The following is a 13358-nucleotide window of genomic DNA, read 5'->3' on the forward strand; positions in this document are numbered from 1 at the left end:
CCTGTATGTCACAGTCTTCAGTTTTTGTGTGTGTGTATTAGAAATTAGAAGAAAAAGGCCTCAGACTGCCTTTCAGTCATCTTGGTGATTTTTTGATATGATTCAGCTTATTGTGTGTGCTAGTATTACTTAATATTTTTCCTTACTGTTAACCATTGGTTGTGAGATTTACAGATTTGTTCTATTTCTTGTCAGAAAGCATACATCTGTTACTTACTTTTGGCACATTTCTCCACTCAGGCATAGTAGAAAAGATAAATAAACTGGGAATAACCCTAACTGTCACCCACTGGATTGGAACCAGGATCACAAATAGGACACAGGAAATCAAAGTAGGGGAAGTTACCTCCACAGAAGACCCGTCACCAGTGGAGTCCCCAAGGGTTCTGTGCTGGGACCTCTCTTCTTTGGCATATACTTTTCTAAAGTAAAAGCATTTGCCAAAAGGCTCTGGCTGATTAAGTTTGCAGATGACTTCAAGCTAGGAACAGTTATTGAATCCCAAGATGACTTGCTCATCCTACAGGAAGATTTGCCCCAAATAAATAACAGATGCCAAAATCATGAACTGAAACTAATGCCAAAAAATGTGTTATCCTGCCTTTTGGGAAGTTATCTATTCCAGGACACCACCACATTAACAATATGACTCAGAGAGTTGACCCAGTTGTTCGGGATTTTGGAATTTGTCTACACTGACGTCACAACAATGGACACATGTTGGTCAAAAGTAATAAAGTCCTAGTGTATTGACCAGCTTATAAAAAAAGGGATTGTGTGTAGATCTAGGGATATCATTATCCCCTTGTTAGGCAAGTCAATAAATATAATGTCCCCTTTGTCATGTTATCTGTCTATACATGTGCAACAACCATAATGCCCACAGAGGTACCTCACGGAAAGGATACAAGGCCTGAACAACAAGTCTTATGTGGATTGACTCAAAGCCCTGTCACTGTACCCTGTATCCCAAAAGCTAAGAGATGACCTTTGTCTGGCAAAGAAGACATCCTCCAACCCAGTACTGATGGATTTACTGCACATCAGGTGACCTCAGAAGTACTGTCTAAGGATATATACCTTTCTGCAGCATCAACAGAATGATTTGGAGGGACAGGTGTGTCTCACTGAGGCTACATCTGCTCTGGAACAGACACCCCTATTTCCATAAAACAAAGTTCATCCTTGCCAATATTCAAGCACAACTTGAATCAGTGGATAGGAAACAGAAAATATATCCCTTGACTGCCCTCTGTGTTACTTATGGACAAAGGTAACTCCTAAATACTTTATCCCATGCATGGGTCCCCTCAAATTATCTATGGTATGATCCCAGTTATTCTCATTAGTAGTGGTAATATATAATCATCAACTCTGGGATGGGTAAGGCCAATCTCAAATCAAATGGGTAGGTTAATTCGAGCACAAAAAGGGGGAATTGGCTAGGGTTAAACTGGCCCTCAACGTCAGCTAGTCTAGTACTTCCCTATAAATCTATGATGTCAAAACCTTGTTTAGGAAGGACACTTATGGTTGGGCTGTTCTGATAGCTTGTAGGCTCACTTATTTACTTTGTTTAGAAGCATGTAGCACTTTATTCTGTGCAGGATTTAATGAGTAAATTGACAGAAACCTTGTTAAAAACTTTAAACCCTTTTACTGTGTTTTACCTTGTCTATTCCCCAAGCAGATTCTAACTCTAGTGAGCCAGGTCTGTTTTGGAGTATCTCATTCTAAACGGTCTTTCAGTATGTACTGAAAAGGGTGAAATTCAGAAGTTGAAGTCTGTGCTTTTTAAAAAGATTTCTTGCACCACATTTCCATCAAACCTGTAAAGATTCTATTTATTTCGGTTGTGGAATGTAACAGTCCTGTAATAACCATTGGTGATCATTATTAGATCTCTCTTGCAGAGGCATAAAACTATTGGAATGTATCCTGCCAAGGATTGGACATCAGACCAGTGTACAAAAGCTTTCAGGTGTCTTCCTTGCACACAGTCCATCCTTTGAAACATGCCCTTATGAAGGGGAATGTGTATGGGCACCAACGTTCAGACCTTATTTGTCTTGAAGAGTTTGGCCCGATATCTCCTCTACGTCATTAATGCAGTTTTGACATTTGCATCATATTTCAGCATTCTGAGCAGTTAAGTACCTATTTGAAAGCCTTTTTTATTTATTTTTTTTTTGATTGAATGTTATGGAAATGTTTTTCTTATGTTTAGCAGAAGGGGACAATGAGGATATCTAGCAGAACAGGTAAATGTGCATGTGGTAGACAACATGCAACGATTCCCCCATAGCCTGTGTCTTTTGTTTGGAGGACATCACACAATGTCTGACTGTTATTGGTCTTGCCTTTCTCTAAAGACCATTTATTCTTGGCTTAATAGCCTTAATCTTTCCTGTCGCTGTTGACTCCCGTTTGTTAGATGTTGTCGTTTAGGCAAAGAAAAAGAAAACTGCTAAAGAGGGCACTGAAGGAGCCCTTCCTTTGACCATGCTTTCCTGGTGTAGGACCAACAAATCTGCTGTTGCAGTCATGGAGCCCTTGGTCTGTCAGTCTACTCTTCCTTGACCCCTTGAGTGTTGCTGCATTAACAGTGAGTGTCCGGCACATGCAGAAACCTGTTTTCTCTGAAGGGATGATGTTATACCTCAGATGTTAGTAAGGGAGGTGCTAGCAGGCTTCCCTCATGGAAGTCCAGACATCTAATAAGGTCAGAAAGTACAGTTGTGTAAAATCTTACCATAACAGTAGATATCCTTCTCTTCATTGTTGCAGTATTCTTGAAAGAAGGAGACGTCCCATCTTGGGCAGCGCGTTGCTCGGCTAGTATTGAAAAGCTTGAAAAGGATCTTGTTTGCACCATATGTCCTAGTTTTGTTCCTTGCACAGAACATAGGACATAAAAGGGATGTACAGACCCAACTACCCAGAACTGAATTTCCCCAGGAGAGAACAGTCCTCATAGGATAAAGGAGTCCATGTACATGCTGTAGGGAAAAAGACAGAATAAAGAAAAGGGAGTCTGAGGGAGGGAGCTATTACTGGAACAGTGAAGAGAAGGGAGTCTGAGGGACGGAGCTATTACTGGAACAGTGAAGAGAAGGGAGTCTGAGGGAGGGAGCTATTACTGGAACCGTGAAGAGAAGGGAGTCTGAGGGAGGGAGCTATTACTGGAACAGTGAAGAGAAGGGAGTCTGAGGGAGGGAACTATTACTGGAACAGTGAAGAGAAGGGAGTCTGAGGGAGGGAGCTATTACTGGAACAGTGAAGAGAAGGGAGTCTGAGGGAGGGAGCTATTACTGGAACAGTGAAGAGAAGGGAGTCTGAGGGAGGGAGCTATTACTGGAACAGTGAAGAGAAGGGAGTCTGAGGGAGGGAGCTATTACTGGAACAGTGAAGAGAAGGGAGTCTGAGGGAGGGAGCTATTACTGGAACAGTGAAGAGAAGGGAGTCTGAGGGAGGGAGCTATTACTGGAACAGTGAAGAGAAGGGCATCTTCTTATATGGTAAGATTTTACACAACTCTACAATGTCCTTCTGTATCACTGTTGCAGTATTCTTGAAAGAAGGGAGAGTAAAAAAAAAAAGCTCAAAAAACAGAATGGAAAGTGGAAGGCTGAGAAGAGCCCTCAACAAACCCACTGAAAATGCATTTAGGTAAACTGCTCTGGCCTTAGAAATCATATCCAGTTTATAATGCATAGTAAAGGTATGCACTGAAGACCAAGTAGCAGCTTCAAGGATGGAATTGCTGTCTAGTCCCTTGAAGAAGGCACCAGAAGAGGCAATAACCCTAGTAGAATAGAAGCAGATGGAGACTTGCCATGAGAAGAATAACAAAAAGAAATGGCCTTGGATATCCAGGAGGAGATGGTTTGCTTAGAAACAGCCAAACCCAAAGACCTGGGATGAAAGGAAACAAAAAGTTGATTGGACTTATGAATAGTCCTAGTTTTATCCAAGTGATACCTGAGCTGTCTGTGCAAATCCAAGGTATGCAGGAACCTCTCAGTAGCAGACTGAGGAAAGGGTAAAAAAAGAAGGGAGTTGTACTGACTGATTTAAGGGCAACTCATTTACCACCTTGGGCATAAAATAAGGATCAGTATGAAGGGACATGTTGTCCCTGTGAAAAAACAAAAAAGGAGGAATGGCTGTAAGGCCCTGGAGCGCAGAAACCTTCCGAGTAGAAGAGCCAGCAACAAAACAGTCTTCCAGGTACAGTGCTGCAAAGAAGCTGAAACTGCAGGCTCAAAAGGAGCCAGTCAATTTTTCCATGACAAAATTCAGGTCCCAAGGAGGAGGAATAGGTTTTCTTGGAGGCCTAATATGCAGGATGCCTTTGAGAAATTGTTTGACCTGAAAACAAGAAGTCAAAGGAAAAGGCAAGGGCAGACATGCAGAAATAGCTGACAAATGAGCCTTCACAGAAGAATAGGCCAGGCCAGACTGAAGCAACTCACACAAATGAGAGAGGACCAGAGGGACACCCACTGAAAAAGGGTCCTGGTTATGAGCATGGCACCAGACCAAAAATCTCTTCCATTTGGACATATTGATTTTTTGGTTGAGGTTTTCCTTGCCTCCTGTAAAACCCTGAGCATGTACTCAAGAAGAGAAGTGCCAGAAAGGAATCAAAACCCTATCGCCCACAATATCAGTTGCAAATTGGACAAGTGGGAATGGATGAGAGACCCCTTGCCCTGTGAGGAGATCTAGCTGGTAAGGTAACGTGTTAGTTGACCCGGCCAGATGCATTAAGAGGTGAGAACCAGTGCTTTATCTGCCAAAAGGGAGTCCTTAGCTATATTTTTGAGGAGCCTAGCTGAATATTCTGCAGGAATGATGGAAGTAGAGGAAGAAGAGGAAAACATAAAGAATCCTCCCCTTCCATGGAAGGGATTGGGCATCTCATTTTCCAGGCCAGATGGAATGGAACTCTGGAACAGAAGAGAGGAAGCTGCCTATTCAGAGGGGAGGCAGAAAGATCTACCTGAGGTATACCCCACTGATGGACAATGTCCAGAAACACATTTCTGTGGAGCATCCATTTATGAGCCTGTGTTTTTGACCTGCTCAGAGCCTGCCACAAGATTGTGCTCTGAAGGAATGTATATTGCCTGAAGCGTTAACTGATAACAGAGAGCCACTTCCCAACCCTGAAGCGCCTTCCTGCAGAGGAGGTAAGATTTCATGCCTCCCTACTTGTTGGCATACCACATCACTGTAGTGTTGCTTGTGTTAAACCTTCAAGGGACCCAGAGAGAACATGGTGTGAAAACCCTGAAGGCCCAGAATCTGAGCCTTCATTTCTTCTATGTTTATATGGTCTGATTTCTGATTGGGAGGCCAAAGACCCTGAACTTTCTGGTGACCAGGAGATGCTGCCACCCCATGTCCGAGAAATCTGTGAACAGCCCTTGAGAAGGGACTGGAAGCTGAAAGGGCCTGCCTGAGTTTAGAATGAATTATTGAATTCACCACTCAAATTCCTTCTTGAAACAGGCCAGGAAAGGTCCATTGAAAGTCAGAGGGTGACGATGCTGCAGCCAAACCGACTTGAGGTACAAGCAGAGAATTGAAAATGGGAGGAAGACACAGAGAAATGTAAAAACGTATTGTAGAGAGGGGGAATAGAGGTATGAGGGTAAGCATCTTTCAGATCTAAGGACACCAGAAGAACCTGATGTAGTAAAATAGGAAACTGAGTTTGAAAAGTAAGCATCTAAAAAGAAAGGATGTTGAGAAAGATGTTGAGCTGAGAGAGATCCAAAATAGGTCTCCAAGTGCCCTCCTTTCAAGCAACCAGAAACATCCTGGAATAAAAACCCCATCCCTCTTGGGAGGGGGGGGGGGCAGGTGGAATTGGTCCCTTGGTTCAGCAGAGATCTTAGAACCTCTGGGAAATGAGGAAGTTGCTCTAGAGGAGGTTGAGGAATCTCAGAAAGAGGAGGGAGAGATTTCCATACCATGAAGTAACCCTGATGTATGATGCAAACAACCCAGTTTGAGAAACAGAGACAGCTGAAGGGACAAAGGAATCTGGTCTCAAGACAGGCTGGTTTGAATTGTCAGGGAAGCAGGCTTATCAGACAAGGGAGGCATGTGGGCCACAGAACTCTGAGAAGCCTTACCAGAGGAGCCCTGCCTCTCACCCCCCTCCTGCCCTTAGAGGCCTGGTGGGGTTGCCTGCAAACAAAAGCAGATCTAGAAGGATAACTCCTCTGGAACTTAGGAATAGGAGAGACAAAAATATGTTTAAGGTCTTGGAAGGCTTTGCCTTTCTCTTGAAGAGACTTACAAGTCAGCAGCAGCAGTCCCAAAAAGATGAGTATTATCCAAAGGAGCATCCAACAACTTGGCGTAAGTGTCCTCAGGAAGAAACTAGAGTCAAAGCAAAGGATAACACCTCATGACAGACCCAAAAGCTGCATCCCTAGAAGAGGCATCTGCATCATAGCTACACTTAGTAGAGTGACGAGACACTTGAAAAGCAGAACCTCAAAAAGACAAGTCAGAGGATTTGCCATCAGAATCAGGGAGGGCAGAGATAACCTAACAAGCTTGAGCTACCAAGGCCAGAGTATATGTGGTCGTGTGCTTCTGGTAATTAATAGCCCTAAAGGCCAAAGTAGAAGCAGTGTAAACTTTCTTGCCAGTCCCCTCCCTACATTGCTCTGCTATCCTTATCAGAAGGCAAACATTTGGAAGAGGGTAAAAGTTTAGAAGATTTGTCAGAAGAAACTGACACCACAGCAGGATCCGCAGAAGGGCATTTAAATAAAAACATATGATCCTCCCTTATAGAACCTATCAGTTATTTTAGGAGCAGGAGGGTGAGAATCAGCAGACTTGGAGGCAGCAATGAAAGTATCTAACAAGGTGGCCAACACAGGAGGATATTTTAGGAGTATCCACCTGAAGCAGCTTATAATATCTTCTCTGAATGTCCAACAATTGAGAAGAATCCAGCTTAAAGAATTCCATCATCCTAGCAATTGAGCCCCCAAAGGACAATTCCTCGAAAGGAGACTTGGGGTTAGCAGACTGCTCTGCATCAGAACCATAAGCCAAAGATGAAGGCATCTGTGAAAAATAGGACAAAGACCCCTCACCAGACAGGGAATCTTTATCTGAAGAATCTGGTTCCCTAAACAGTTTAGAAGGGGTAGAGGTTCAAGGAGGAGTGGGTACTGAAACCCACTGAGGAAGCTTTAGGTCCATCAAGGCAGAGAATAAGCCCCAAGTAAACTCCTGCCATTCCCTTTGAGAATCCATAGGACGGACCAAACCATGTTTCATTTCTTGTAATTTCTTAGAAGGAACATCAACCCTAACAAATACCAGAGGTTCTGACCCTTGGAAAGACTCTAGAAGAGAATCTGGACCTTCCTCTCTGACCAATATCTGCGGAATCCCTCCTCCTAGATAATCAACCTCTGTTCCCCCTTAATGTCTGGAGCAGATACCTGCAAAGCCTCAGAGGACTTGCAAAAAGACAAATCCATGCTGGCCTCTCATGGGGTTGGAGCAGAGTAATCCAGTGTAAACACTGAATGACCTACAGAGCTGTTACCTGCTTCTAGAGAGACTTTTGGTGGAGGCTTGAAACCCATGACTTCTTGGCCTTCTTCTTACCAAGCGGGAGTATCTTTGAGTCAAAGGATTTTACCCTGGTACCCTGGGCTAACTGTTTAAGCCACTGGATTTCAAGATAAATGGCCAGGGAAGACAAATGGTTTCAGAGCGTCTGAGGCACAAGTGCCTTACAGATACTACAAGAGGTATGGTCGTGGGAAGCACCCAAACAAAAAAGACCCTGATCGTGACGATCCTTATGGGGAATTTGCCTCCCACACTGGCATTTTCCCCTCTTGGATGACATGAACTCTAGGTAGTGATAAAAATACAAGACCAGGAAGGAAACTTAAAATAAAAATAAAAAAATAACCCCAACAAGGCACTTATTTGGTGTTGTAAGAGGTCAGAACAGGAACAAAATGTTCAAAACAACTGGCGGCAAAATAAGTTGTGGTAGTTGCATCTGTATGTTCTTTTTATGCCCTACGCTCTGTGCGAGGACCATAAATAGGACGTATGGCACAAACAAAATCCTTTTCAAACTTTTCAATACTGGCCGAGCAATGGGCTGACCCGGATGGGACAACCCCTTCTTTAAAGTATAATGCAACAGTGATATAGAAGTACATCAATTAAGATAGACACTCACAAGAAAAAGTCTCAGAAACACAAACCTCTTTCCATCCCTTCTATGTCAGCTAATGTTAAGGGATCACAGTATGAGTAGTATTTTGCAAAAGGGTTTTTAGAGCTTTTTAGTGTGTAATCCTTGGTGCCAGTTTCCTCTAATTCTAAAAGAAAATTATCCACTTCTTCTTTAGAGGCAGAGCTGCTTTAAGATTTTGAAGAGGAAGGACTAGGTTTTTGTTTCACAGGTCTCCTGTTCACTCCTATATGAATTAGAATCTGAGGAAAATATCTCTTCTGACATGTTTAAATGGGAAGGAAGAGAAATTTCAAAAACTCAGAAGAGGTGTTATGACCTTATTAATGATTAATGCTGCTTTCCCCAAACTCCTGCCAATACCACTTGTTCTTGGAGCTTTGGAAGTTGCATTCAACTCAGCATGTTCTTCTCCGGATGCCCAACCCCTAAACCCCTGAAGCCTGGTTGGCTGTGTAAGAACCCCAAATTAACAAATTCCAATATAGAAATCCTCTGCCAGATACTGCTGGCATTTGTGTGGAAAAGGGGAAGGCTTCTAAACCCTTAGCCTCTTCAACCCCATTCAAAGTGAGAAAGATAGGACGTTAGACAGATTTAACTGAGGTCTTAAAGTGGTTAGAGGAAAGGGGTAAGTTAATGCAGAGATTGTAAAAGTTTTTTATGCCACTCGCCCTTAAATGTAGCAGAAACTATCCCTCCAGCCATGTACAGTTATTCGGGAAGCTTTTTCAACTAGAGCAAAAAAAAAAAAAAAAAAAAAAATCAAGAATGCATCGATACAAAAAAAAAAATGGAAAGAGGATTCCAGGAAAAAGGGCACCATCCCCTACGGGTCTTCCCAGTCCAGAAGATTGCACAACTGTTTAAGCACTCCTACCTTTCTTTCCCATTCCCCCTTTGGCCAACCCTTTAAATTGGTAGGTAACTTGTCTCCTACCCCTTCATTTTTGGAAGCAAAAACATCTGCTGCATGGATACTAAAAATAGTCCAATGGAGATGCAAATGGCAGTACAAGTCCATTCCTCCAAATTCAGGGATCTGTCTTCATCCAAAAACTCAAACACACTTGTTTTGTTAGATTTTATTACATGTGTGGAACACAAGGTATTATAGAACCTATTCCCAGTTCCCAGAATGAGAAAGGGATTTTACTCCAGGATTTTTCTAGTGTCCAGGAAAGAAGGCACTTGTAGAACTGTACTGGATCTTTCATTTCTCAACACATTTTGCAAGCCGTCATATTTCAATTCTTACAGATTCTCAAGGAGTCATTTAAGATTTTTTTGTGTCTGGATTAAATTTTCAATTTACTTCCTTACCCTTTGGGCTTTCCATAACTCCTAGGGTATTTACAAAATGCCTAGCTCCAGTAGTAGTTTTCTGCATACTTCAGGGAATCCACATTTATCTCTAAGATGATTGCCTCGTCTTAGGAGATTCAGCCCCACACACCCAGATATCCTTTCTCCACTGTAAACCTCTTTCAAAAACTAGGCTTCAGTGTAAACCTGAAAAAAAACCCTCCTTATTCCCATCTCACAGGTTTTTATTTCTGAGATATCTTTTGGCCACTTCTAGCCTATCTCCATCCAGCATAGATTTCATTTTACCATTTACAATTTAGCTCACCAGTCCATAACCAGTGCAAAGGAGTTGATCAGAATTATGGTCTGTATGACCTCAACTATCCTAATGCTTCCTTTAGACAGATTTTTTTATGAGGATGATCCAGTGTTTCCTAAAGCTAATTTAGACTCAACACCAGCATCCCAAGACCTTTGTTGTGCCATCTGTGGGCTTTGTGAAGAAAGAGATCCTGTGGTAGGCAATTCAGGTGCATCTAAGTCCAGATGTTCATCTTTATGATTTCTGCTGTAGTGGACTTGTCTTTATGGATAAAATCCTGCTATAGATATAACATCCAGCCGGCTTCCAGAGCTTCAAGGGAACTTTCCACAAACCTAAACCATTAATCAATTCCTGCTAAGCTAAAGAAAGTGGTTTGCGTGCCAAGACCTTCAGATCTTTCCAAAGAACTCTCTTCTTTTGGGCCTTCTAGGATTGATGGTCTGCTAACACTTTCCATTGATGTGCTGTAGATAAGTTGTTTTTAGTGAGGGGGAACCTTACGCACTTTACTTTTATAACAGAACATTTCCTATGCAATTATAAATTTTAAGCTAGGAAAAGGTGTTTTATTGACTGTTGTGACTTCTAGTGACTTTTAAACAGGAGCATTACTTTTACTTTCATGGGGAAAAGTGTTAAAAGTTGTGTTCTTTTACTTTTGGGGGCAATATTTAAAGTACTTTTCATTATATTTCTGGTGAGGAAAATTGACATTTTTATTACTTACCTGTTTTACCAGCTACTGCTGCCAGGTTTTAAAGGGAATAATCATCTTTTACCATGACCAAACCTATCAGTTCTGTGGTTCTTCTACCAGCCACAAAAAGAAGAGAGTAACAATCTTTGCCATGATAGTAGGCTGCTAAAGTGCCGTAGCCACAGATGTGTAATTTTGCTGTGGTCATTTCTGATTCCTTTGACCATCTTTTTCCTTGGCTTTTTCTGGCGGCGTCCCTACAGCCACCATGGACAAGGGGGTTAGGTACATCCTCTCTAGCTGGTGTTGGAGTGCCCTTGGCAGACAATGGAGAACCACTCTCCCCGGTTCCAGAAGGAGGAGCAAAGAAATTCTTCTTTACCTAGCCAGAAAGGATTACTGTCCTTATTGAGGTTTTGCCTGCAAAAGTGGGTCTGCTACTTTAGAAATTTCTATCAAAAATGTAGATGTATGTCTTTCCCTGATGCATGTAATGTGGGAATGATTGATTTATTAGGCTTTGTTGAGGGTTTCGTTTAGGCTCTTGACCCTTCCAGTTCAACTGTTTCTGACAAGAGGAGAAGGGATTCTTCATTTTCTAAGTTCCAGAATTTTTTTTTTACCACAATAAGATTGTGAAGGGACGATTTGCGTTTTCTACTCTGGTTTCTTATTCATATTCTGAGAAAAGTATGGCTTCTGCCTGCCCCTTTAAATGATCAACAAAAAAAAAAAAAAGAAGTCTTTTGCAGAATAAGTCCACTGTTTCACTGGAAACATAATGACAGTCCGCTGTCTGTGAAGAAGTATTATGATTTATTGCAACTGGATTTTCCTGAAACTCAACCAATTTCTCCAGTTCTTTCTACATTAGGGCAAGTTTTTTGACCATCTGTAACCTACATGATGGCCAGCTTGCTGCCTCCAAGAAAGCTGATGTGTCTTTCGGCTTTTCCCGGTTAGGGGTCGCCACAGTGGAACTCCGGTCTACTAATGATTGGCAGTTGATTTTTACATGCCGAGTTGCCAGCCCTGACGCACAACCTTCACTGAAGGTACGCCCACTCTCGCATGTCTCCATGCAGAAGACGCTCTAGCTGAGAATCGAACCGGACAGCGCCTTACTGTGAGACGACACCGCTATGATAAATTCTATAAAGACGTTCATCATATCAGTTACTGCTGCAGTAGCCTAATCTTATATGGGTTATATCCTGCATAGGATGCAACAACCAGCCAGCTTCCACAGCTTCAGAGCACCTTCCATGTGCCCAAACCTTTAAATAGCTTGGGCATGGATGACTAAAAGGCAGGTTTTTGTGCCAAGCTATTCAGAGCTTTCCTCCTCCAAAGAGTATGCTTTTCTGCAGGCTTTCGAAGATCAACAGTCAGATAACACTGTTCATTTGCTGGGCAGTTAAGTTCCCTTTTGGGGGAAAAAACCTTCCACATTACTTTTTTGTTGTTTTATCTAATTTGCTGACTATAACAGTTTAAAGCTACAGAAAAATATTTTCATTGACTGTCTCGTTACCTATATGTACTTTTAAACATGAGTGCAGTTTTTTCCTTTTGTGGTAAAAAGTTGTTAAAAAGTACTTTTTTGTGCTGAAACTGCTTATGTTACTGTTTGGGGCTTATCTGATTTCCTAAGTATTACTGCTAAGCCTCCCCTGGAACCGAACACTGTTTTCAGCTTGACTGGAACAAACTACTGGTCCCTTGAGTGGACGTCCTTCCAGCCACAAAAAAGCAAAAATCACCTAAGCAGCCTTTGCCACCTCAGTAGGCCAGCAGTTTGCCTCACTTGCAGGTGGGTGACTGCTGTGGCCAAAGTTGGTTCCTTAGACCACTCATCTTTTTTCCTGGATCCCTGTGGGGTTGTTCATACTATGGACTTCGGGTTAGCCCCATCCTTTGCTGCTGTTGGGGTCCTCTCATTGTATAAGGGAGAGCTCCTCTTTGCTTCTCTTGAGAGAAGGGGCATGGAATGAGCCTCTGCTTAGCCAGAATGTTGTGCTCATCCCTGGGGAAGTTGTGATTAGAAATAATAGGTCTGTTTGCCCTAACATTCCTTTAAAAAGGAACAGAAAAATAAACATTTCGTTTTTCTTGTGCCCATTTTTAAAATGAGTAATTTATTTGGCTTGGCTCAGGATCTCATACAGGCTAGCAACCCTATAAGATAGCTTCTGGTAAAAGAAAAAAAAGGATTCTTCTTTTCCTATAGAGGTTCAGAGTTTTGAATCTTTGGGGGAATGTCGTAGTACAGATTCAGTTTTTTCTCCTCAGATTTCTGATTAGATTCAGAACTAGGTATCTTGTCTGAATCTCCTGTGAGGGATTTTCTTTGAGACTATTTCCAGAATGTGCCAGTGTTTTCAGTATTAGAATAGTGAGGTTTCTCAGACCCCCAGAAAATACTTTGAGCGGTTACAACAGGAATTCTTAGAACCTTCTCCCGCCTCCACCCCCTACCCCCAGTGCTGTCAACCTTGGAGGATGCCTTTACCACAGCCTGTAGTTTCCCTAATGGACAGCTTTTTGCACCTCAGAAAGAAGTTAGAATGTACAAAGTTCTTCAGTCTTTCAAATTTGCATACACTTATCACAGACTTAACCCAGCAGCTACAGCTTTGGTTAATCCACCTGATTCCAAATATTTTATTAATTCTAATTCTTCTCCTTCTGACAAAGATGGTAGAGCCATTGATAAGTTTGGGGAAAAAAGCATATAGTTCTACAACTTTGATTTTAAGAATTTTTAATTG

General features: G+C 42.1%; 1 protein-coding gene across 2 annotated transcripts in view; it reads left to right on the forward strand.

Annotated features, from left to right (window-relative positions):
* The window catches only part of VPS13A (vacuolar protein sorting 13 homolog A), a 4910496-nt gene that overhangs the window by 974176 nt on the left and 3922962 nt on the right, over nucleotides 1–13358 (forward strand). The gene's annotated exons all lie outside the window — the stretch shown is intronic.

The sequence above is a fragment of the Protopterus annectens genome, chromosome 2.part0 (genome assembly GCF_019279795.1).
Source record: "Protopterus annectens isolate FY-2018-M chromosome 2.part0, PAN1.0, whole genome shotgun sequence".
In the NCBI taxonomy this organism is placed as follows: Eukaryota; Metazoa; Chordata; order Ceratodontiformes; family Protopteridae; genus Protopterus; species Protopterus annectens.